The sequence below is a fragment of the Scardinius erythrophthalmus genome (assembly GCF_964197995.2).
Source record: "Scardinius erythrophthalmus genome assembly, chromosome: 1".
In the NCBI taxonomy this organism is placed as follows: Eukaryota; Metazoa; Chordata; class Actinopteri; order Cypriniformes; family Leuciscidae; genus Scardinius; species Scardinius erythrophthalmus.
In genome coordinates this window covers 20166600-20191804 of record NC_138221.1, presented here as the reverse complement: position 1 = coordinate 20191804, position 25205 = coordinate 20166600, and the positions used below count along the sequence as shown (strand labels likewise).

Genomic DNA, 25205 nt, shown 5'->3' with positions numbered 1-25205 from the left:
AACGAAGAATTTATTATCTTTATATACATGGGACGGGTAGGTCCACGGAGGCTTCCATGTAGTTCCGCCAGGGCCGGCCCGAGGCATAAGCGAACTAAGCGGCTGCTTGGGGCCCCCTCGCCACCAGGGGGCCCCCAAGCGAGTTTTTTTTTTTTTTTTACATATTAGGCCTTATTAAATTAAACAAGTGACATAAATTAATGAATGGATTAATAATTCAAGACAAGAAAATTCTGATTTCATGATCAATATACCTGCCTACAACTGCTGCTGTGTCTGCCAGTGTTTGAGTCATATGCGCATAACCTCGCGTGCATAGAAAATTCGTGCGCAAAGTCACGGTAGCCTAATGTTAAGCCATTTCACACAAATTTGATTTGATCAATGATTTATCCTTTAAATTTAATGATATTCAGAACAGAACAAGAATAAAAAAATAACTATAAACAAGCCAAAACGAAATAATTTAAAGCGAAAGTGAAAGCGGATCTCTCTCATTAGAATCAAAATATTTCAACATTCGCGATGGATTTGGATGGTAAACTATTATTTATTATAGGCTTCTTTGTACTTCACCCACGTTCCAATATCGAGGGAAAAAATCATTCTCTTCACATGCGCAAAAATGTGCTTGGAAACATCACAGTGGAGCGGTGCTTAGGCTACACAGCACTGAATGGTACGAATTGTAGGCTACTACTGACTATTTAAAAAGAGCAGTGTAATTTTTATATGTTAGTTTGACAATTTTATTATTATTTTTTATTACGGCTATAACGAACAGGCTGCAATGTCAAGATTGCAGTGCTGGAATAGCCTATGTTGTGTGTGTGTGTGTGTGTGTGTGTGTGTGTGTGTGTGTGTGTGTGTGTGTGTGTGTGTGTGTGTGTGTGAGGCGCGGACGCGATCGAACAGTGGAAACATAAACACATACTCCGTCATGTTCATATAAGACATCATTCAAACTGCAAAGGGTTGCAAAACGTTGGAGGATATTTTGCAAATAATTTTTTTTTAATATGTTTTTTGACAGTTTGTTTTCAGAAGTTTCAAAGAGTTAGTAAAAGATTAAAGAAAAAGTTAAAACATTTTTATTTAAGTATCTATTTTTTATTAAGTAGCTATTTATTTTGTATTAATACATAACCTCATTGTATTAATTTATAATGTAACATTATAGAGTGACATTGTGTCAATAATCGTCAAGCACAGGTGACTCCGCGTGGTGGGAGGGGGCCCCCAAATCAAATTCTGCTTAGGGCCCCCAAAAGGCTCGGGCCGGCACTGAGTTCCGCCATCTTGAAAAACTATAATAGCAGAGAGGGACAAAAAGTACTAGGCCAACGCGTTTCCACAACGCGTTTCGTTCAGAGCCCGCGTCACGTGACTGAAGTCAACAGAAGCGGAGGATCAGAGCAGAGAGTGGTGCTTGTCACCATAGACATCATGTCTATGCTTGTCACTGTCGCGGCAAGTTTAAAAGGCTGCACTGTACGGTTATTTATACACCGTTCATTAATACATATGAGTCACAGGATAAGGAGTCATCGTCATCGAAAAAGTCCATAATAGACCGTAAAAGGAAACGTGATCGGAGATTACAAAAAACAAGGGTTAATGTCAGGACAGCTAATGCAGGAGAAAGCTTTCAAAAGAGACGCTGAAGTTTCCTGTTTTCTTCTCGACAGGTAAGTCAATGTTACTGTCTTAATTACAAGCTTTTCATTGCTTGGTTGTATACTTTATTTGTTTATAGACAGTATAACATTTATAGTTAAAAGTTAAACAGGCTCTTTGATGAATAGCATCTATTGAGTAAAGTAGAGAAGGTCCTAAAAACAAGGTTGTAAGTTTTGTTTGATCAAAACTAACATTCGTTTGTTCGTTGTGTCAAGTTGCAGTTTGTTTGAAATAACAAACCAGTTCACCCGAAGGAAAACTCGATGAAGTGCTAGAAGCTTAGCTTTTTGGTACATAACGGCTACCGTAGATGCAACATGCACTTTTAAAAGTGAGGCGCTGTAGAGCGCTATTCGTTTGAATGCAAAATACAATTTCACCGCTAGATGGGAGAAATTCTTACTTATTGTCCCTTTAAGTTGTTTTAAACCTGTATGAATTTCTTTCTTCTTCTGAACACAAAAGAAGATATTTTGAAGAATGTCGGTAACCAGACAGTTGATGGACCCCATTGACTTCCATAGTAGAAAAAAACCCTCAATACTGGTTACCGACATTCTTCAAAATATCTTCTTTTGTGTTCAGCAGAAGAAAGAAATGCATACAGGTTTGAAATTACTTGAGGGAGAGTAAATGATGACAGAATTTTCATTTAAAAGTGAACTTACAGAAATTAACTGTTGGCATTTGTTTCACATCAATAATGTCCAGTTTGTACTGTTGGACATGACACACAGCAATACTGTTAAGTGTCACTTGTGCCATTGTTCTGAGCCATGTTTTCAGTGTCCTAAGAGCACTGAAACTTATTTCAGCCTCAGCTGATGAGACTGGGATGACAAGGGTTTCAACTTCATCAAACATTCCTCTCATTTCAACAAGACCAATCAATGTTGTGTTTTTATGTTTTATGGGGACTTTTTACAGACATAATGATTTTATACTGTACAAACAGTATATTATATCCCCCTACACTAACCCTGCCTATCACAGAAAACTTTTTCTATTGTCATCTTTGTGGTGACATTTTGCCCCTATAATGTAGTGTTACACACATACACACACCCACCGGTCACAATAGTGACAGTAAAAAATGTTTCATTTCTAAGGCTATAAAAATGTTACTGAATGATCTATCAATGCATTTCCAGCAGATATTGAAATAATAAAGGGTCTCAATGAAATATGTGCAGTGTCGCATGTTTACTGTAAATTGTCACATGACCAGAGCCGTTTACTTACTGTTTGCGCCAAGAGAAGAGGATGGCAGCAAGAAAGCTCCCAAAGAAAAGGGTGGTCAAGTATGTTAACATAAAGATAGGACATAGATTTTTGGTACACATCATGTTTAAGGTGGTAGTATTGATATATGCATTTGCAATTACTCAACTTTGTTTAATGTGTTAATAGAACTCACAAACATGCAGGGCTCTCAAGTCTCACGCATTGGGCGTGAGACACACGCAATTCAACCAGTTCAAACGCTCACACGCCACACCGTGTATTTCTCACGCTGAAAAGGCAATGTCAACCAAGTTGTCCAAGTTGATTTATATATAATGTTATATACCAGGTGCAGGCACACAAAGTGAAGTTTCCTGCCGCCAGCAGCACGTATCTCGGCCAAATTGCGTTCGTTACAAGGCAACACAGATGCGCGAACACACGGAAGTTGACGGAACATTCTCGGCCACCGTACGTTCGTTACTAGGTAACCAACAACATCGCGTGAACACACGTCGTGATGGAGAAGGTAAGTTGGAAGAAAGCTCGTCTTACATTTTTAGGCTAGAACATTTAATATATAGCCCATCGTTTACATAATTATTGATGCAGTCAAAAACTCTACAACTACTTTGCAACCAGGCCAGAAGCTTTGGCTCAGTTTGGCTAGCTTACGTTTTCTTAAACTAAGGGAATGTTAGTGGGTATGGGAAGGAATGAAGATGTATTTCTTCATTTTATTTTAAATACATTTAAATTTGTTTATTTGATTTTATTTTAAATTATATATTATACTGTATTAATAGTCTTTCTAGTTACATTAAGGCTACATGTATTAAAGCAGAGTGCTCTGGGTAATATTTTATATCCTGTCAAAACATACATTAATCATTGCCATTGCATTTTATATTTTTCAAACACAAAACACATTTCATAAGCTGGAGTGTGTACTCTTGTGTACACACACACACACACACACACACACACACACACACACACACACACACACACACACACACACAATAATACTCTAATATGTCATTTGTTCACAATGTCCCATGCACCACACAATAAATAATTATACCATTTTGACTAGACACATTCAAAATGCAAAAATGGTTGTTTTTTCAAACTGTTTGGAGCAATTTGTTATATTTTTGTAATTTTTGTATAACTTATTTGTAATTTTGAAATATAACATTAAAGAGTATATTTGATGTGATGAATTGCTCTGTCATTTATCAGATTTACCAATTATAATTTCAATTTGGGCTGGTTAATTATGAACAATGGGTCAAATTGGGGGGGCGGGGACATATGGGGGCGGGGCTCCATTTGGGCTCCTCCCCTAACCGCATGTGATCTCACTCCAAGCTTTTGGTAAAACTTGAGAGCCCTGAACATGTCAACGGCAACAATAGTGACCGGTAGGATAACCCACTGTATCTACATACTAATACACATAGTCTAAAGGCGAGCATACACTGTGCGATGTCTGTGCGATTTCAGCAAGGAACCTACTCACACTGAACGAGTAGATCGCATGCGATGTAAAGCCAAAGCTCAGGATTTATGTGCTCACACTGTACGGTCCGAACGTCGAGCTGCGACTTGACTGCTCACACTATACGTGTGAAATATGCGCGAATCAGCGCGATAAATCCTCGTGCCGGGTTGCGCCTATGGACGATATCATGTAGCCTATCCAGAGATATTGTCAAAACAAGCATCAGCTATCAATATCAAGAAGATTTAGCATTTCCAATTTATATATTAAATTATTAGTAGGCTTGTATTATTATTATTATTATTAGGGAAGGCTACTTTTATTATTAAACTGATAGGCTATTATAATTACATAGCCACGCAACAATTTCATAGCGCATCACCGCATAACTAACGCGCTGTGAGGATAATAAAATATTAGCCTACATAGAAGCTTTACTTCTCCTCATTAAAAATTGTCTAAAACATTTAGGTCGATTACAATGAATTATACATATAATTAATTATTAACAGTCTATAATATGTGTCCGAACACTGCAATAATTCATCAATGAAAATTAAAAACAGCTTTATTTCCAAACATTTTTTTAATAATAAAAGAGGCAAAGTGTACATCGCAGGTGGCTTAGAAGAAGTGGGTAATGGTTAATCCATTTTGCAACACGAACTGGAGGTAAGCAACAGTAATAGCTTTGAACTACAGAACTTAAAGATCTCCCTTTTTTCGTTAGGGTTAGGTTTTTTTTTTTTTTTTTTGCTGCAGATGAAATTGTTTTCGCGCAGGCGCAGTGAGGGAAAAAACACTGAGTTTAGGGCAATCGGTTCGTAGCTCTGCTTCAACTGTGCGATATAGTCACGAGGAGCGACCAAAATTTCTAACATGCCTGAAATTCATCCGACCATCCGATTGCCGGTCGTGAGAGGTTAATCGCCTCTCTTTTCCCCCTGTACACTGCACGAACACTGCACGACAAACGACGCACGACAAAGCTGAAAATCGGCCCGACCCGAAAAAGAGTTGCACGAGTCAGAATTCGGCTCAAAATCGGACGAAAATCGCACAGTGTATGCCCGCCTTAACTGTTCTACCTTACTTTCTACCTAATTTCACACACACACACACACACACACACACACACACACACACACACACACACACACAGACAGAAACTCACACACACACACAGTCATGTTTCCTCTGATGTCTGATCTCCACACACACACACACACACATAAACACACACACACACACAAACACACACACACACACACACACACACACACACACACACACACACACGGTCACGGTCAAGGTCACGTCTTCTCTGATGTCTGATCTCCACACACACACAGACACACACACAGAAACACACACAGACACAAACACACATACACAAACACACACACACACACACACACACATGGTCACGTCTCCTCTGATGTCTGATCTCCACACACCCACCGCAATTTGCGCGCAGGTATGGAGTTAGGCAGTGATTTTTCACGCTTGACCCTCGACCATGGTTGCAAGTGTACGCCGGATGATTCCATGTCAATTGAGGACGTACTGATAGCGATCATTGAACAGGTCGGTGGTTTAAATATTAAATCTGCCTCAAGGATGAACAGAGCACTCGTTATATTTCTTAAAGAAGTTTCAATGGTTGATGAACTGTTAGAGAAAGGACTTGTTGTGAATGATACATTTTTACCGGTATTGCCTTTGTCAAATCCTTCTAAGAAAGTTGTACTTTCAAACGTACCACCGTTCATAAAAGAAGGAACTTTGAAAGAAATTCTTGAACGGTACGGAAAATTAACTGCTCCGATTAAGATGATTCCGTTGGGTCTTAAAAATCCAAACTTTAAGCATGTCATGACTTTCCGACGTTTTAAGTATATGATACCCAATTCGCAAAATGAACCGCTTAATCTGGTGCTAAAAATAGCAGAAGAGGGTAAAGATTATACAATCTTTATCCCTTCAGATAATATGCAGTGTTTTTTGTGTGGTGAACATGGACACCAGAAACAGACATGTCCCAAACAACAGAACGTTAACATTTTGGCAGGTTCACAAACAACTCCCCCAAAAAATGTTCAGGAAAATAACGCGGCCGTTCAGGGAAATGATGCGGAGGTCCAGGAAAATAATGCGGGCGTTAAAGAAAATAACGCGGCCGTTCACGAAGTGATTGATGAAGCTGTTGAGAGAAATGTAGAGATAAACAACGTAAACATTGTAGATGACACAGTAGATGGCGCTACAAGTACTAATGCTGTAGGGGAAAAAAAATGAAAGTATAGAAGCACAAAAAGCACTTTTTCAGTCTAAAAACAGAGATGAAGATCTGATGGAGTATGCAGAAACAAATGACAAAAATGATGATAAATCAGACGAAGTAAATTAAAATTGTAGTCAGTCATTTACAGCCGGCTCTAGTGTCGCTAGGTCTGATAGTGATTCTGATGAATTCTGATGAGTGTAGGGAGTTTTTTAGAAATAGGAGACATTGATTCTCAAACAGGCACATCAGAATTGAGTGGCTGTGAAACAAAAGTATATTCTACAAGAGAGATTAGTGCTTTCCTTGATGAAACTAAAGGTGTACGGAACCCACAATTTGATTTGTTTTTTCCAGATTTAAGAAGATTTTTAGCATCTTGTAGAGATGTGATGATAAATGCAACAGTTGAGGAGTTTAGTAGACAAAAACGCTATCACATTAAAAAAATAATTACTAAAGTAAAGAAGATGATTCATCAAGATACGAAAAAAAAGTAGCCGTTTGGAAAAAGACAGTGTTGTGAGATATCACCTGCTGCATTAAGATATTATGACATCCTTAAATACCGGATCTTTAAATGTAAATGGATGTCGTAATAAAGAAAAGAGAAGTGCACTTTTCAAATTTTTGGCTTTTAAAAAGTCAAGTGTGATATTCTTGCAAGAAACACACACAGATGTATTTAACCAGGCAGAATGGCTGAATGGAAAGGACAGGCTTTTCTTAGCCATGGTTCCAGTGTAAGTGCTGGAGTAGCTGTTCTCATATCGGAAAGTGTTCAGGGTAACGCTTCCAATATGATAGAAATTATTCCTGGAAGAATGCAGCGGGTGGATATTATTTTGCAAGGTCTGTCTTTTTCCTTTATTAATGTACTGTATATGCTCCTAATGTTGGGTACGAACGAGTTTTATTCTTTAAGAAATTACAGGATGCAATGATTGATTGATATTCCTCGTGATAACTTGATTATTGTGGCTGGAGATTTTATTTGTACTCTTGATCATATAGTTGATAGGAATCATGACGAACCACATCCTAATTCTGCTGAAGCTCTTAAGAAAGTAGTAACTTTTTATTCCCTTGTAGATGTGTGGAGAGAATCTTTCCCCAAAAGTAGGCAGTACACATGGTTGAAAGTGAATTCCAATACAATATCGGGTGCTAGATTAGATCGAATATGTGACCTTGGACCACAAAACCAGTCTTATGTGTAATTTTATTAAAATTGAGATTTATACATTATCTGAAAGCTGAATACATAATCTTTCCATTGATGTATGGTTTGTTAGGATAGGACAATATTTGGCCGAGATACAACTATTTGAAAATCTGGAATCTGAGGGTACAGAAAAATCGAAATATTGAGAAACGTGCCTTTAAAGTTGTCCATTTCTATTGGCGATAGTGCTGCATCCATTCACAAAAATAAATGTTTTATATATTTAAGGTGGGAGATTTACAAAATATCTTCATGGAACATGATCTTTACTTAATATCCTAATGATTTTTGGCATAAAAGAAAAATCTATAATTTTGACCCATACAATGTTTTGTTGGCTATTGCCACACATATACCCGTGCGACATAAGACTGGTTTTGTGATCCAGGGTCACATATATGTTCAGAGATGTCGAAGAGGAAACGTTTTTGATGGTAAAATTGTTCCTACTCCAATTTCTGACCATTTCTATGTCTCTGTTATAGTTACAACATCGAGTAATACCTTTAAATCTTATTGGCATTTTAATAACACACTGTTGCGAGATCGCACGTTTGTATATCTATTTGATTTCTTTTGGAGAGCTTGGAGAGAGAGAAAGACAGAGTTTAAATCCCTAAGTCAGTGGTGGAACATTGGGAAAATCCATATTCAGTCTTTTTGCCAACAGTACGTAAAAAATAATACAAAAGAAATTCAGAAGAAAATCGAACAGTTGGAACAAGAAATTATGAGATTGAATAGCTTCATAAGTGAAAGCGGTGGAACAAGTGTGGATTTGCTTGAACAATACAATTTTCTCCTGAAAAATTTGCATGAAGAAAGAGATCAAGGAACAATAGTACAAAAAAGATTCACTCAGCTTAACAACATGGACTCTTCAACATCATTCTTTTTTGCTTTGGAGAAAAAGGTTCGAGAGAAGAAGTTAATTAGTCATCTTAAATTATCTGATGGAAGAGAGACAACAGATAAGAGAGAAATTGCTTCACAAGTTTTGTCCTTTTATGAAGAACTGTATAGTTCTGAACCTTGTGATTCTGAAGCAACAGATTATTTTCTTACTGGAACTCCAAAATTGAATGAAGATGAGAAGATGCAATTAGAAAAGCCACTTTCACTTGAAGAGTTGAGCGAGGCTGCTAAACAGCAGTCTGTGGGACGATCTCCAGGATTGGATGGACTGACGTCCGAGTTTTACAAGGCTTTGTGGTCATTTATTGGACCAGATCTGCACTCTGTGTTCCTCGAATGTGAAAAATCAAGAGTTCTTCCTCTCAGTTGCAGAAGAGCAATAATTACGTTATTGCCAAAGAAAGGAGATTTAGGACTTTTAAAGAACTGGCGCCCTTTCTCCCTTTTAGGGATAGATTATAAAATACTTTCAAAGGCATTAACAAACCGCTTGAAAAATGTTATGGCTTCGATCATTTATAAAGACCAGTCTTATTGTATTCCAGGACGTTCTATTTTTGATAACCTTTTTCTTGTGCGAGATTTGTTGCATTTTACTGAGATTTATGGACTTGATGTGGGCCTTCTATCACTTGACCAGGAAAAGGCGTTCGACAGAGTCGACCACGAATACCTTTTTAACGCCTTATCAGCTTTTGGATTTGGAGAACAGTTCATCTCATGGATCAAGATACTTTACACAGATGTTTTAGTATGTTGAAGATTAACGGAACACTAACAAGAACTTTTCCTGTGCGCAGAGGCGTAAGACAAGGATGCAGCCTCTCAGGACTCTTGTATTCAATATCCATCGAACCTTTATTGAGAGTTCTTAGAGAAAAGCTACAAGGTATTTCAGTCCTCAATCCCAATATATCAGAAACTACTGTAGTAAGGCTTATTGCTTATGCTGATGACGTTACAGTCATAATAAGATCTCAAGAAGACATTTTTCAATTGAGCAAGTGTCTGGACTGGTTTCAAAAAGCATCTTCAACGAAGGTAAATTGGAACAAAACGGAAGCATTACTTTGTGGTCAGTGGCGGGAAGAAGTTCCACCTCATCTTCCACAACAGTGCCACTGGAACACAGAGGGATTGAAGATCCTCGGAATCTTTTTTGGCACTCAGCAGTATATGACAAGGAATTGGGATGGAGTGGTTGAAAAGATATTGGGACGATTGACGAGATGGAATTGGATTCAACCACAGTTATCATGTAGAGGCAGAGTTTTAGTGATAAACAATTTAGCTGCTTCAATGTTGTGGCATCGACTGACTGTTTTAGACCCTCCAGCTGGTCTTTTGCAGCTACTCCAGAAACATTTTGTGAACTTTTTCTGGGGAGGACATCATTGGGTTCATTCAGGCATACTGAGTTTACCTGTGTTTGAGGGTGGTCAAGGTCTCATTGATCTAACTGCTAAATGGAAAGCTATGAGATTACAATCAGCTCAAAAATTGCTGTATAACACTGATCCACAACCTTGGATTATGTTTGGGTTAGCAGTATTACAAGCAGTTAGTAAAATGGGACTTGATAGACAATTATTCCTTATTTCTAACAATGCAATCAAATGTTTGGGTATAAATGGATTCTATCAGTCTGTGTTGAGAGCATGGAGTATATTTAAGATGGAAAGAGAGAGTCATTTTGGTCTTGAAGAACCACTTTTTCATAATTCATGGCTATGTCATCCGTCTAACTTGCCAAGTATTGAAATGAAAAGAATTAATATAGTAGAATTGTTCAAATCTTTGGTAGAATCCAGAGTTAAAATAGAGTATGAATTTTATAAAATGAACAATGATATGCTAATTTAAAAAAAAAAACGTGGTGTATAAATGCAAATTTTATTTTTGTGAATGATGATGATAAATTAGAGTTTCAGTGGTATTGCTGAAATTTGAAGGAATTAATATTGAATTTAAAATGTTATTATTACTCATTGTTATTAAGAATTGTTATAAATTATGGAAATGTGATGATGTGATAATATAATATGAAGTTGTTAAACGTCTCTCTCTCTCTCTCTCTCGCTCTCTCTCTCTCACGATTGTCAAACTAACGATTGTTCGCCGCTTATCCCGCGATTGTAATACAGTAGTAAAAACTGATTTGTCCCACATTTTTGTGCACAGAACTGTTGATTTCTCCTTAGCTTACCGCATCTAGTTTTCCTTTGGAGGAGCATTTGCCGCTTCACACCAGATCCTCTCACAAGTTAGATATAAAAAACAAAGCCAATCAGTTTAGCGATGTGTGTTAAGCAGGCGGGACTCAGATATATATTAACCGTTTGTGTACTGTGAATTACGCATTTTTTTCAGAACGCTCTTGTAAGAGATTTTAATCTAAATAAGATGTTTCCTGATTAAATAAAATAAGCCTAATACATAAAAACCACAAGACACAACCGGACAACAGTGGTTATATATAAATATATTTTAGGTTTTGATCGAAATTATTGCTATGGACATATCAGTGTCTGTCATGTGGAGTGCCCGCGTGAGCCACTGGAGGGCACTCTCTCCCTGTATTATGTTTCACCATGGACTCATTATGTTTAATTATGTTTCAGTTGTGTTTGATTACCGGTTATTGAGTTCCTCATTTAAGCCTGAGTGATCACTGTGTCCTTTGCGAAGTCTTGTTACACTGTAAGCGTAATCTCTGAGCATTATTCCCTGTTTTAGTATTCTGTGTTTCCCTGGACTCTTGACCCTTGCCTGCTTTCTGGACTGTTTATGAACCTGTGCTGCCTGCCTCGACCTAAGCCTTTTATCACCACGAGTTACTGGATTTCCCCTTGTTTAACTGTAAGCCGGAGTTTATGTCTGCTTGTGTTTAAGTTGAAAAAAAGTGCTGCACATGGATCCGACCACCTCTGTCCGAACGTTACAGAAGACTTTGCCCCCACAGGATCCAGCAGACTTTCAGCATCTATCCACCGTGGTCAATACCCAAGTTTCCAAGCTAGACTCTCATCATTTACAGCTGACGAGACTAACATCTCTCCTTGAGGAACTAGCAAACTCTATGCAATCTTTGTCTCCGCAGAGCTTAAGCACAGCCGCTAATCAAGCCCAAGCTCCCGCTGCACCTGTTCCACCGCAACCCAGTGTGAGTACTGCATCTAACTATCCCAGTCTGTCACTTCCTGAAAAGTTTAATGGCTCACCTGTGGTGTGTGAAGGATTCATTCAGCAGTGCAGCTTGTATATGAATCATCAGCCCCAGTTTTACACCTCGGATGATGACCGCGTTTCCTTCATCTGCTCACTGTTCTCTGGAAAGGCTCTGGAGTGGGTAGGCGCGTTCTGGGAACCAGGTCGGATGTCGTTCCCTTCTTATGACGTGTTTATCGCCCTATTCAGAGAGGCTTTTGAACTCCCCGCAGGAGAAGAGGATCCTGAGGAACTGCTCTTGTCCCTGCTCCGGGGAGGTTCGTATACGGCGGATTTCTCTCACTCACTCCGCACGCCGCTAAAGCCTCATCTCACCAAACTGTTCGATCCTCCCTTGATGACCATCAGAGGGGCTTTCAAGTATACCGTTTCTGCCAAACCCACTAATCGTGTCGGATCCTTTGAGCCCGTATTCCGCACTGGTCCTGTTGAATTTGCTAATCCAGAGACAGCGGAGGTTTCGCCGGCCGAACCGGAGATTGAGCGCGTGCCAGCCGACTCGAAAGAATCAAGTACCGAGTCGAGTTAATCAAGTGGGTCAAGCGAGTCAAGTGAATCGAATCCCGAGTCAAGTGTACCGAATCCCGAGTCAAGTGAACCGAATCCCGAGTCAAGTGAATCGAATCTCTAGTCAAGTGAACCAAATCCCGAGTCAAGTCCTGAGTCAAGTGAATCTAGCCCTGAGTCAAGTGGATCAAGTCCCGAATCAAGTGAATCCAGTGAGGAAAGTGAGTCAAGTTCGGCTGAATCTATGGAGTCAGGTCCAGTTAAGTGAAACGAGTCTGTTCCCCTGGATCCAGAGTTATTAGTTCCAACAGCGCGCCGTCACAGGAGGAAGAGGAAGAGGACTCGCTCGGCTCGCCAGGCTCCGATGAGCGTACCTAGACTCCTTGCCCTGCCGGCCCCGCCTCTGCGCCTCGCCTTGTCTGCATCCTTCAAGCTCCGGGAGGCTTCTCTTGAACCCGTTTACAGCCCGGAGGTTCCTCCCGTGGATTTCCCCAAGTATTTTTTTGGGGGGGCAGTAGGTACCCTGAGAGGGCCATGGAGGTGGCGCTGACATGGACCTTGTCTGTGCTATCTCCACCTGAACCTCCTATGCCTCTAGTCCTGTCTGTTCCTGTGCTTCCCATGCCACTGGTCACATCCAGTCTTGAGTCTACTCCGCCCTTGTCTCCGTCTAAGTGTGCTCTGTCCTGGGACCCCTCCAAGTGTGTTCAACCCTGGTCTCCTGTCAAGTGTGTTCCACCCTGGTTGCCTACGACGCGTGCTTCCCCATGGTCTCTTGCCCTGCTCTGGTCTCCAGGCCCCAGGTCTCTCCATGGGCCTGGCCTCCTGCCTATCTACGGGCCTGGCCCTCCCACACGGGCCTTGACCTCCCCCCGGAGCTCTTAGGAGCGTCTGGAAGCCGCTCCTTTGAGGGGGGGCTATGTCATGTGGAGTGCCCGCGTGAGCCACTGGAGGGCAGTCTCTCCCTGTATGATGTTTCACCATGGACTCATTATGTTTAATTATGTTTCAGTTGTGTTTGATTACCGGTTATTGAGTTCCTTATTTAAGCCTGAGTGATCCCTGTGTCCTTTGCGAAGTCCTGTTACACTGTAAGCGTACATCTCTGAGCATTATTCCCTGTTTTAGTATTCTGTGTTTCCCTGGACTCTTGACCCTTGCCTGCTTTCTGGACTGTTTATGAACCTGTGCTGCCTGCCTCAACCTAAGCCTGTTATCACCACGAGTTACTGGATTGCCCCTTGTTTAACTGTATGCCGGAGTTTATGTCTGCTTGTGTTTAAGTTGAGATAAAGTGCTGCACATGGATCCGACGGCCTCTGTCCGAACGTTTCAGTGTCACTGGATATTGGTAGGGACACGTCCCTAGCGTCCCTACTAAATCCTACGACCCTGACTAGTAGCCTTCGATTATTATTATTTTAGAACTGAAGTGACTCCAGTCCATTTACTAAATGTGAAAGGAACTTTTTCAAGTGAAGCACTAAATAGGCAGAATAAGCAGAGGAGGATCTTCATCCACTCTGAAAAGTGTTTTCGCCTGTAACATCCGGTGCAGGATATTTTGTTACGTCCTAGACAAATGGTAATGCCATGTTGGTAGATTAGCAACTGTAGAATTTACTTTTGTTGAAACCACAGATAAAAGTAAAAAGCTACTATTATATTTAAATCCATGCAGGGCTGGACTGGGACAAAAAAAATTGGCCCTGGCATTTTGGCCCAGACTGGCCCACTACATATGATCAGAAACACCACCCATCTTTGCACGCCCTTGAATATATATACCAACTCCTATTCCTTAAAACCTAATGTTATGTGATGAGTGAGTATGAATGAGTGAGAGTTAACAGATGAGATAAGTACAAAATTGTCATTCATTAATATAATTGAACTATACTCCACAATGATGAATCCAAAACAACAAGCTATAAGCTGCATTGGCATAGCAATTACAGTATTTCTTACAGGATTTTTGGTAAATCTGTGGTGGGTGGACATTGGGTAAGAAAATGTTGTGCATTTTAATGTTAAATTCATCAATCTAGTGCACTTTGAGAGTTCAAAATTAAAAGGTCCAACCCATATGACCCATGACAGTAATAGCCATATATTGTAAAACAAATGCACTGAAAAAGCATCAAATGCATCAAGCTTTTATTTTGACGGGAAACACGATTTACAAACGTAAAAATTAGCAAAGCAGAGGTTAAAAGCATTAATGGGAGAAAATAAATCAACGGTGGCAGGAAAGGTGGGAAAGAGAGGAGAAAGGGAGACAGTTATTTCAAATCCAAATTATTTATTTGAATCCAAACACAGCTTTATTCAAGGTGCACACTGATCTCATGAAATGGTGTATGTATGACACGCCAATTCGATTTCCATTTTTGGCGTGCCATCAACACGCATAATCGCTTTTCAGCGTGTTTATCAACGCCGTTGACTTAACGTTACATTATAAATATGACCTACCCCAACTCCGTCCCTAAACCTACCCGTCACTGGGGTTAATTCCATAGATTATAAATGTAAGATCCCTTAACTCTACTCCCACACGTAAACATACCCATTTTATGGACAATATTAAAATTATAAAACGTAATGGTAAGATATAGGAAAATGGCATTTCTATGAACAATATGGCATTAAAATATAGTTTGAGCCACGAATCCTACCCCTAAACCTAACCATAACCATTTCTTAAAACTACCTAGGCAATGATTATAAAGAAAAACAACAGACAGACGAGTATAATCACAATAATTAACCTTACAACACAACATCGATTCACAAAATACACCAATTTTATTAGCTTGATGTAATCCAAACCTTCAGAATCCATATTTGCCAGAAAAAGATCCAAACTCAGCCCTTTATCCAGTAATCGTCATCTTGACCGTAAACGTCAAACCCCGCGCTTGTTATGAATTCAAATTCAAAAATTGCGCCCTCAAGAAGCGTTACGACAGGTTACTATGGTTACGGCAGTAATATCAAACGCTCATTGGCTCTCGCCTCGCCTGCTTCGTCACAGATTGAAATGTTCACTCAACATTTCAATCTTGAGATGTTTGAGATTGAAATTTTAACAATTTTAACTTAAGGCAGTTTTATTTCTGTGTGAATGTTTTTAAACACATTTTTTTTTTTTTTAAAAAAGCACAATTATTTTCTTTTAATTGTTATTTTAAATTATCATTCATTTTTATGATTTGTGATTTTAAGGGCTCATCAAACACCCAGCCACTCAGCACAGCCAGACACAGCACAAAATCTTGAAACTACAGGTCAAGGTAAAGTAAAAATCCTAGAGGGTTACTTAAAACTATTCATTATTCATAACATGGATTTGCTTATCATTTCCCTTGCAGATGAGGTGAATATTTGGGAGCTGCTGGGCAAGTAATGCAAGGAGGAACAAAAGTGCAACATCAGATGCAACCATAGAGGTCCAGCGCTACATGACCGATCCCCCACTGCAGCGTTCTGCTGTTCCTCTTGCCTACTGGTCCACCCACAAAGCAATATATCCTCATTTATACCAGCTTTCTAAACTGTTTTTGTGTACTCCTGCATCATCTGTTCCATGTGAGGGGATATTCTCTAAAGCTGGTGAAATTGTTTAAAAAAAAAAACAAAGACTGTGGAGAAAATAATATTTCTGAATAAAAACCATACCATTTAATGAACACTTTGTCTAAGCCTTCTGCATGTACCCAAAGCACACCCTCTGCCACATTTATTTTGTATTTTTTTATTATTAACTAGAGAACATATGAACATTGTTACATAAAAACATGCATCAAAATATGAGAAATACCGTAAACTTCTTCTTCTTCTTTGGTGTTTATTGGCGGTTGGCAACCTAGCTTATTGCATTACCGCCACCAACTGGAATGGAATATGGATCAAGTTATTTGCTTTTACACAAAATAAATAAACATAACAACCAAGCAAAACAAATAAACAAACTGGAAATAAAACATAACAAATAAACAAAAAACAAAACAAAACCGCTATATTCTATTATATAAATTACTTTCTTTCACAAATTTAATGATTTCATCATACAACTTACTATCTGTTTCCCTTAATAGACCTGATAAAGTAAAATCATGATGTTTTACTTTCTTCAATGCTTGAATAAGGTGACATCTCTCATTATTATATTTCCTACAATGGATTAATACATGCTCAACTGTTTCTTGTTGGCTACAGTGTATGCATTCCCCAGTTGGGTGTTTTCCCATTTTATATAGTGTACTGTTAAGTCCAGTATGACCTATTCTCATCCGAGTTATAATACTTCCTTCTCTTCGGTTCCTACTCTCGGAGGAGTCCCAGCACCAACTTGTTTTTGTATATTGTAAATGTCTACCTGTTTCATTATCATCCCAATATACCTGCCATACCAATTGTGCATATGTTCTTATAAGTACTTTTGCTTCTGCTTTACTTAAAGGGTTACTTCAGGATTTAGCATTAAGCTTTGTATTAGTAGAAAACCTGTAGTATTTTCGAATTACCATGCTTTCCCCCCTCATATCCCCCTGAGAGGAGAGATTTATGTATTTTTTGTCTGGAAAAAATCCTCCGATGACGCAAAAATCGTCATTTTGCATCATCGGAGGATTTTCTGTCCAGAGGCTAAAGACTACAGCCAGTAGATGGCGTTGTTCCGCATGTTTTTAACCCGCCCATAGAGGGTGGGATCTCACTCACAGAATGTACACAGTATCAGCCGTCTTTCTTTGGAAGCTAAGCTAGCATGCTCTTGTTCTGTGGAGAAAGCTGAATAATAGGAGAAAGCTGAGTAAGTAGGGGTTACCATCTTCCTTTTCCCGGACTTGTCCGGCGGGCGAGACTGTCAAAAATGTCCGGGATTCGGCTTTTGCGTTCTGTGGTCGCCATTCATTGTTTACATGCACACCTCTCGTTTCAATCTAACTGAATTAATTCCGATCGGTGAATCTGACTGTAGTGTTTACATGAACGCTAAACAAGTGATCGGTTGATGTGCGTTTTAACATTGCTAAGAAAATTCCCGCTCCTCCGTGAGAGATGCGAGACCCGGCGCGTCTCAGTAATGAAGCCACCGGCCTCGCGCCGTTCTCCCGCGGCCGTCAGCCTCGTCCTGCTCGCCACAGTAAACATGATGAATGGCGACTGTAGAACGCAAAAGCCGAATCCCGGACATTTTGGGTCTCTAAATCCCTGGCAAACTCATCACTTAATTAGGCTAGCCTTGTTGTTTTCAACTGTGCTCTTTAACTGGTAGGCGTGGCCTCCTAAGGCAGCGAAGCAAGTGCATTCTGGGAGTTGTCGTCTTTCATCCACATAAGCCAAAAATACATTTTCTGGCTATTCTCAGTCTAGAAAGCTCCAAATTAAAAAATTTCTCCACATTTCTTCTACTTAAATGACCTATTTTAAATACACATTCATCTTCCCAGAGGTGAAGTATCCCTTTAATGGGACCTGAAAATCTACTTGCTTTGTTCTTAAAGTTTGTTTAGCCAGAATATCCACCCTCTCATTTCCTTCCACACCAACATGAGCAGGAACCGAAATGAAACGTGTAGAAATACCCATAACTTCCATATTATACATTTTACTGAATATTTCATTGATAATATCCATCCTAACTAATGACCTGCCAGATTGTATACTTTCTAGTGATGAGTAGCTATCTGATACAATGACCGTGTTTTTTATTTTCTTCTCCTCTATCCACTGCAGGGCCAGTAATATTGCCAACAGTTCTGTTGCATATATTGACAAATGATTGGTTACTCTTTTCTTAATAAAACAATCTTTCATTGGAATATATACTGCTGCACCTGCAAATCCTGTTTCAGGATCTTTGGATCCATCTGCAAATAAAAACACTGATTCTGGATAATGTTCCTTAAAATAATTCTGAACTATAAACCATGTTGGGAGTTGTCCCAAATTATCTTTCAATTCCTGCTGTATATTAAGGTCAACATTTGGCAAAGGGAATAACCAAGGAGGAATGGAAGAAATTGAAACTGTATTACTGTATTGTAATTGGTGTAATCCTATATTTCTTGCCTTTGCATTACCTATCCATCCAAAACTAGTATAATTTGTTTCATTATGTTCCCAACATTCTGTTAATACAGTTTTGACAGGATGTAACTCATTATGTCCCTGGAGATTAACCCAGTATGCCATCATTAATTTCAATCTTCTTATTCTTATCATCATTTCTCCCATTTCCACCTGCATCGATGATACCGGAGATGTTTTAAATGATCCACTGCATATTCTCAGAGCCTGAGCTTGCAAAACATCTAATCTCTTGAAGTTTGATTCTAAATACCGTAAACTGCTCTCCTCACCTCAGAAGACTCAACGCTGAAACTGAGTGACGGAAGAGAGACAGCGTGAGAGAGCCCTGACGTCATCGGCCTCCAACGCACACGCATACGGGACACCCCGCAGCCAATCAGGGCCACGCAGATTCACCTTTTTAGTAGCCTTCGATTATTATTATTTTAGAACTTAAGTGACTCCAGTCCTTTCACGAAATGTGAAAGGAACATTTTCAAGTGAAGCAAAAAATAGGCAAAATAAGCAGAGGATCACCTCCATCCACTCTGAAAAGTATTTCCGCCTGTAAAGTCTGGTATGGTTATGGTAAAGCCATGTTGGTAGATATGCACCTGTAGAATTTCCTTTTGTTGAAACTCCAGATAAAAGTAAAAAGCTACTATTATGTCAAAATTAGGGCTGTCAATCGATTAAAATTTTTAATCGCGATTAATCGCGTGATTGTCATGAGTTAACTCGTGATTAATCGCATTTAATCGCACATTTTTTATTTGTTCTAAATATACCTTAAATTTATACTTTTCAAGTTTGTAATACTCTAATCAACGTGGGCATTGATAAATATAGATGATTTATGCAAATGTATGTTTATTATTAAAACCATAGTCAATATAGCATGAAGACGAGACATGTTTCAAAGGTCATAGATGTTTTTCAAAGAACTTGTTCATGTCTATTAGACACATGTAGAAAGAACAAAGAAATACCAGGTTCTCATTACTTCTCTTTCTTTGCACTTAGCAATTTAACACAAAAATGTTTAGATTTTTGCATGACAGGGCAGCTCTTCTGAAAATGCTAAATGTACATTTAGCATTTATTATTACATTGTAGTTTGTCTCTCTCTGTGCCCATTTTGATGAAGCTAAATTATCAATACATTCTCAATAAAACGTAGCCTATATTTTACTGTTTCTGTTGTCAAACAACGGAATGAATTTGAAATGGTGACTGAAACGCGACCAAATAAACATAACCAGCTCTCCCTTCCAAGACGTTAATCTGCACAAAAATTCTGATAATCGAGCCGTCGTCTGGTGAAATCAAATACACATAAGCTAAAGACAATATCCGTGCTCTGATTTCGGCTATATTTGTAAAATTAGAGAAGCAACATAATATCTGTGTTTAACTGAATTAAAGCGCTGCTCCTCCGCGTGAGACGCAGAGAGAGAGAGAGAGCGAGAGAGAGAGAGAGAGAGAGAGAGAGAGAGAGAGAGAGAGAGAGAGAGAGAGAGAGAGAGAGAGAGAGAGAGAGAGAGAGAGAGAGAGGCGCGCGCGCGTGCTGGGAGAGCAGTATTCTCAGAAACTAAATAAGGTTTGGGCGCTTTGTTGAAGGGAAAAAATCGCTAAAGGGGTCTGCAATGTCGCTAAGTTGGCAACACTGTGTATCTCCATTTCTCCAACTAGGGGTTGGGTCACGGGTCAAACAGAAAATACGCGCTGCGTTAATCGAGCGTTAAAAAAATTAGTGCCGTTAATATGATTTTGCGTTAACGCGTTATTAACGCGCTAAATTTGACAGCCCTAGTTAAAATCCATGTCTGAGGCAGTTCAACTACAACATTTCTTTCCAAAAAAAAAAAAAAAACTTGTACGGAAGACTGTATCCTCGTAATTGACGTTATTCGACTAAAAGCTTCTAATTACATCTTCAACAGTGTAATAAGATTACTGTACTAATTTGTTTTAAGAGTAATTCCTTATTTTACTTTTTGAATAAAAATTAATTAAAGTAATTAATTAATTAGTTATTATTGCATTACACCCAACACTGATTATCAGGGCTCCAGACTAACCTTTCGCACCAGCATATGATTTGGTCGCACCTTTTTTTTTTTGCTACAAGCCATGGGATTAATTAATGCATGCTGACGAATGGTGGTCTTAATCTGCATACCCTAGTTTCAACATGACATCATGACTTTGCGTATAAATAACACGCCACTTTCAAGTCAAGTGGCGTGTTATTTATACGCATTTTGAGCTTTCCGCGTGTATGTCCACGCGCGTGTATGTGTACGCCGTTAAACGTCCGAGTGATTCCGCGTGTATGTGTACGCCGTTAAATGTCCGAGCGAAACGGAGGAAAATGTATATCTACATCTGGGGAGCAATATTTTTTTTCCTAGGATGGTAGGGGAACACTCATAAATGGTATTAACCCGAGTGATGGGTAGGTTTAGGGACGCGGTTGGGGTAGGTCATATATATTTATATACAGTAATGTAACGTAAATCAACGGCGTTGATAAACACGCTGAAAAGCGATTATGCGTGTTGATAACACGCCAAAAATGGAAATACGAATTGGCGTGTCATACATACGCCATTTCATGAGATCAGTCTGCTAGTTTTGCACGGATGTAAAAAGACTGACAGTGACACAGGACCTCATGTTAGCAAAATGTTTTAATCTTTTAACTCTCAAAAAAAAAAACTATTAAAAAAACATGTATGTTCTTTAATGTTTGATTATAATTTTACTGTCTTCACATAGGGATGGGAATTGATAAGATTTTATCAATATCAATGCCACTGACGATTCTTTAACGATTCTCTTAATAGCACTGTGTGGAAAAATGTAGTCATATGCTTTTCAAAAAAACAAGTGGTTTTATTTATTTTAAAGCTTAAGCTTGAGTTAGCAAACTGTACTTTTATGTAATTTATGTAATAAATAGAACCTTATTGTAAAGTGTCACTGATTATACACCGATTCAGACGTCTCCTGAGTTCACTGTTGGAAAGATCAGTTGTTTTAACCATTAAAATTAATCGGTTCAAAGGAGTCATTAGTTCGCGAATTGGACGTGTCATGCGCGTTATGTGATTATCCCAGCAGAAAGACATGGACATCCAAAATTTGTGTCAACACAGAAAACATTTCATCACTGGATAGTTTTTTTTCGTTTAATTAAAGTGTTGTTTTATGTCAGCTGAATGTCCGGAACGCTTTTCAGAGAAGATAAGGCAACTTATTTAGCACAATTCACACCCAGCGGTAATTCAGGAAAAAAATCTTCGAATGCTCCACATGAAACTTCTGACCTTTCCGACCTTTTACCACCGTGTCGATTTATTTTGATTAATATGTGCGAGGGAGAGAGAGCAAGACAGCGCTTAGTTTGGAGATGGTAAAGTCTTGTTTACACTTCCGCCTGGCTCCGAAGAGAGACTGGGGCTCTCTCTCTGCTCGTTCTTTCAGTTAAAGCAGAACTATGCAGCTTTGCCGATTTCTTCGCTGTTTTCTCGCTTTTTGCTCACGGGTTTCTCTATAGGGCTCCCCCTACAGCTTCGGAATAGATATTTGACAACACTGTTGTCAAAACTCGTTGGCGACTCTCTCCCCTCCCATCTTCTCCCGCTCGTCATGTGCATTTGTTTTCACTGAGGTATGTATGATACACAGAAGGCTAGCATATAAATGTTTAGATAGTGTATGTGTGCAGTGCCGTAAAGCAATTCATTACATCGCGAGACCTGATATCACGCAATACTTCCTGACACTGAGGCCGTCACCCTGCCGGCCCAAAGTTGCAAGTGTGGTTTTTCCACACACAGGCGCTCCGGGGGTGCGAGACAACCACCATTCAACCCCAAAAAAGTCATATAACTATTACAATGACTCCGAAGCTGTTTGTTTAAAGTAAAAAAGTTACTTAGTTCACCTTTAAACATGTGCCCTGTCACAAGCGGCGCAGTTCATCAAATTCTCTTTGGCGGGCGCTATAACAAGTTCAACGCAGTTTTAGCGCCCGCCAAACAAGTTGTAGGCTACATGACCATGCACAAAAGCGTCCACATAAAATTTTAACTCGCACATTCACATACCATTTTGGTCGCAGTCTGGAACCCTGATTATGCAATTATGCTGATAGAGCACATCCTGCATTTTATTGTATTTTAATTACCATTTAATATTACCTCTAAACGTTGACTAGGCTTGGCAAGTTGAGTATTAATTGTTCTAGGAACCTCACAGTATTTTTGTGTATTTTGTGCTGCTCTATAATGATGTTCTAGTTAAGGTCATTTGAGGAGTTTCACTGATTATAGGCTTTGTTAGGGGTTAACAGTTTAGGACCCAAGGACCAGATGTTTGAAAGAAGACCCGGAGTCAGAATTATAAAAAAATTTAAAAGTTTTACTGAAGATAGTTTGCAGTTTCATCAGCAGAAGTCAGCTTCAAGACTCACACAGGAATTCGTTGGCCACCCCACTTACAGTAACAAAGATCACAGCAGTTATACCATTTCCAAGGTCTAAGCTACGTCATTGCTTACAGGTTGAATGATTCTCATTGTGTCACAGTGTCTGGTTTGTGTTCCCTGGGTGTCCACTGGAGGTCCTCTTCCCGCACGGTGTCCTACACTCTGTTACTACATTTCCCATGATCCTGTCTGTCACTGAGTGTTCATTGTGTTCAGCTGTTTCTCGTCACCTCGTTTAACACTTGTGTATATATACCTTGTCAGTTTCAGTGTTTGTCACGGAGTCCTTGTTTAATGTCCTCACACGTCTGTTCCTGTTTGCTGCCTGTTCTTGTTCGTGTTTTATGTTCTTGGATTGACTTATTGGATTTTGACCATTTGCCTGAACTGATTGTGAGTACGGATTACCCCAATAAATTAACTGCACTTGGATCTCTCTCTTTTGTGTGTGATACGTGACAGAAGGACTCCGTCACCTAAGAGATCCAGCATGATGGGGTTCCGTATCCTCCCTCCTGCCACGGAGAAAGAGAGGATGGGGCGTGTCCAGAATTTGATGAGCTTTCGTCAGCAGGGCCTGCCGGTGGGTTGTATAGCTCAGTCATTTTGGACGCTCTCGAGGGGAATGGGATACAATGAGGCAGCATTAAAAGACATTTTTAATACCTGTCTTGATGACCCATTGCCGGGGTGGGAAATGAAGGGTCTGGAAGTCTTGGACTTTTGGGGTTTTACCAGATACCTTGAGCATCGGAGTCAGTGGGATACAGCAGTCACGTCTGGGTCTCCTGAGAAGATGACCGACACACCTGACCTGGTGAGTGGAACTCCCCCTAAGGCGGTGGGCTCGAGGCTACCGTCTTGCCATCGTAGGCGGAGAAGGAGGAGGAAGGTCACGTCTGTCGATCCAGAGACTGTTCAAGTCACGCCTGCCGAGCCTGTGTCTTCAGACAAGATGGCCGCCGCCGAGCCTGTTCACGTCACGCCTGCCGAGCCTGTGTCTTCGGACAAGATGGCCGCCGCCGAGCCTGTTCACGTCACGCCTGCCGAGCCTGTGTCTTCGGACAAGAAGGCCGCCGCCGAGCCTGTTCACGTCACGCCTGCCGAGCCTGTGTCCCCTGACAAGATGGCCGCCGTCGAGCCTGTGTCTGTTCCTGAGCCTGAGCCGGTGGTGTCTGTTCCTGAGCCTGAGCCGGTGGCGTCTGTTCCTGAGCCCTCAGTGACCGCGACACTGGCCATTATGGCCACAGCCATGTGGTGTGTGTGGGCTATGCATACACTTGAGCCGGTGGTGTCTGTTCCTGGGCCGGTGGTGTCTGTTCCTGTTCCTGAGCCGGTGGTGTCTGTTCCTGGGCCAGTGGTGTCTGTTCCTGTTCCTGAGCCGGTGGTGTCTGTTCCTGAGCCGGTGATGTCTGTTCCTGTTTCTGGGCCGGTGGTGTCTGTTCCAGAGCCGGTGGTGCCAGTTCCAGTGCCCGAGCCGGTGGTGCCAGTTCCAGTGCCTGAGCCGGTGGTGCCAGTTCCAGTGCCCGAGCCGGTGGTGCCAGTTCCAGTGCCCGAGCCGGTGGTGCCAGTTCCAGTGCCCGAGCCGGTGGTGCCAGTTCCAGTGCCCGAGCCGGTGGTGCCAGTTCCAGTGCCCGAGCCGGTGGTGCCTGAGTCGGTGGTGCCAGTTCCAGTGCCTGAGTCGGTGGTTCCAGTGCCCGAGCCGGTGGTGCCAGTTCCAGTGCCCGAGCCGATGGTGCCTGAGCCGGTGGTGCCAGTTCCAGTGCCCGAGCCGGTGGTGCCAGTTCCAGTGCCTGAGCCGGTGGTGCCAGTTCCAGTGCCCGAGCCGGTGGTGTCTGTTCCAGTTCCTGAGCCGGTGGAGTCTGTGCCAGTTCCAGTGCCTGAGTCGGTGGTGCCAGTTCCAGTGCCTGAGTCGGTGGTGCCAGTTCCAGTGCCTGAGCCGTTGGTGCCAGTTCCAGTGCCTGAGCTGTTGGTGCCAGTTCCAGTGCCAGTTCCGGTGGTGCCAGTTCCACCGTCCGAGGGGTCGTCTCCGCCGTGGCCGCCCGAGGGGTCGTCTCCGCCC

At 40.7% G+C, this 25205-nt stretch overlaps 2 protein-coding genes across 3 annotated transcripts in view; both read right to left on the bottom strand.

Annotated features, from left to right (window-relative positions):
- Positions 1 to 25205, bottom strand: part of LOC308693264 (uncharacterized protein) — a 67533-nt gene that overhangs the window by 30127 nt on the left and 12201 nt on the right. Inside the window, exon 1 of one of the 2 annotated variants that reach the window (XM_081370061.1) lies at positions 16394 to 16464. The exons of the other annotated variant lie outside the window; for it this stretch is intronic. The gene's annotated coding sequence lies outside the window, so the exon portion shown is untranslated. Of the gene's footprint in view, positions 1 to 16393; positions 16465 to 25205 lie in introns of those variants that run through there. 2 annotated transcript variants of the gene reach the window in all.
- The window catches only part of LOC308693288 (uncharacterized protein), a 38640-nt gene that overhangs the window by 1237 nt on the left and 12198 nt on the right, over positions 1 to 25205 (bottom strand). The gene's annotated exons all lie outside the window — the stretch shown is intronic.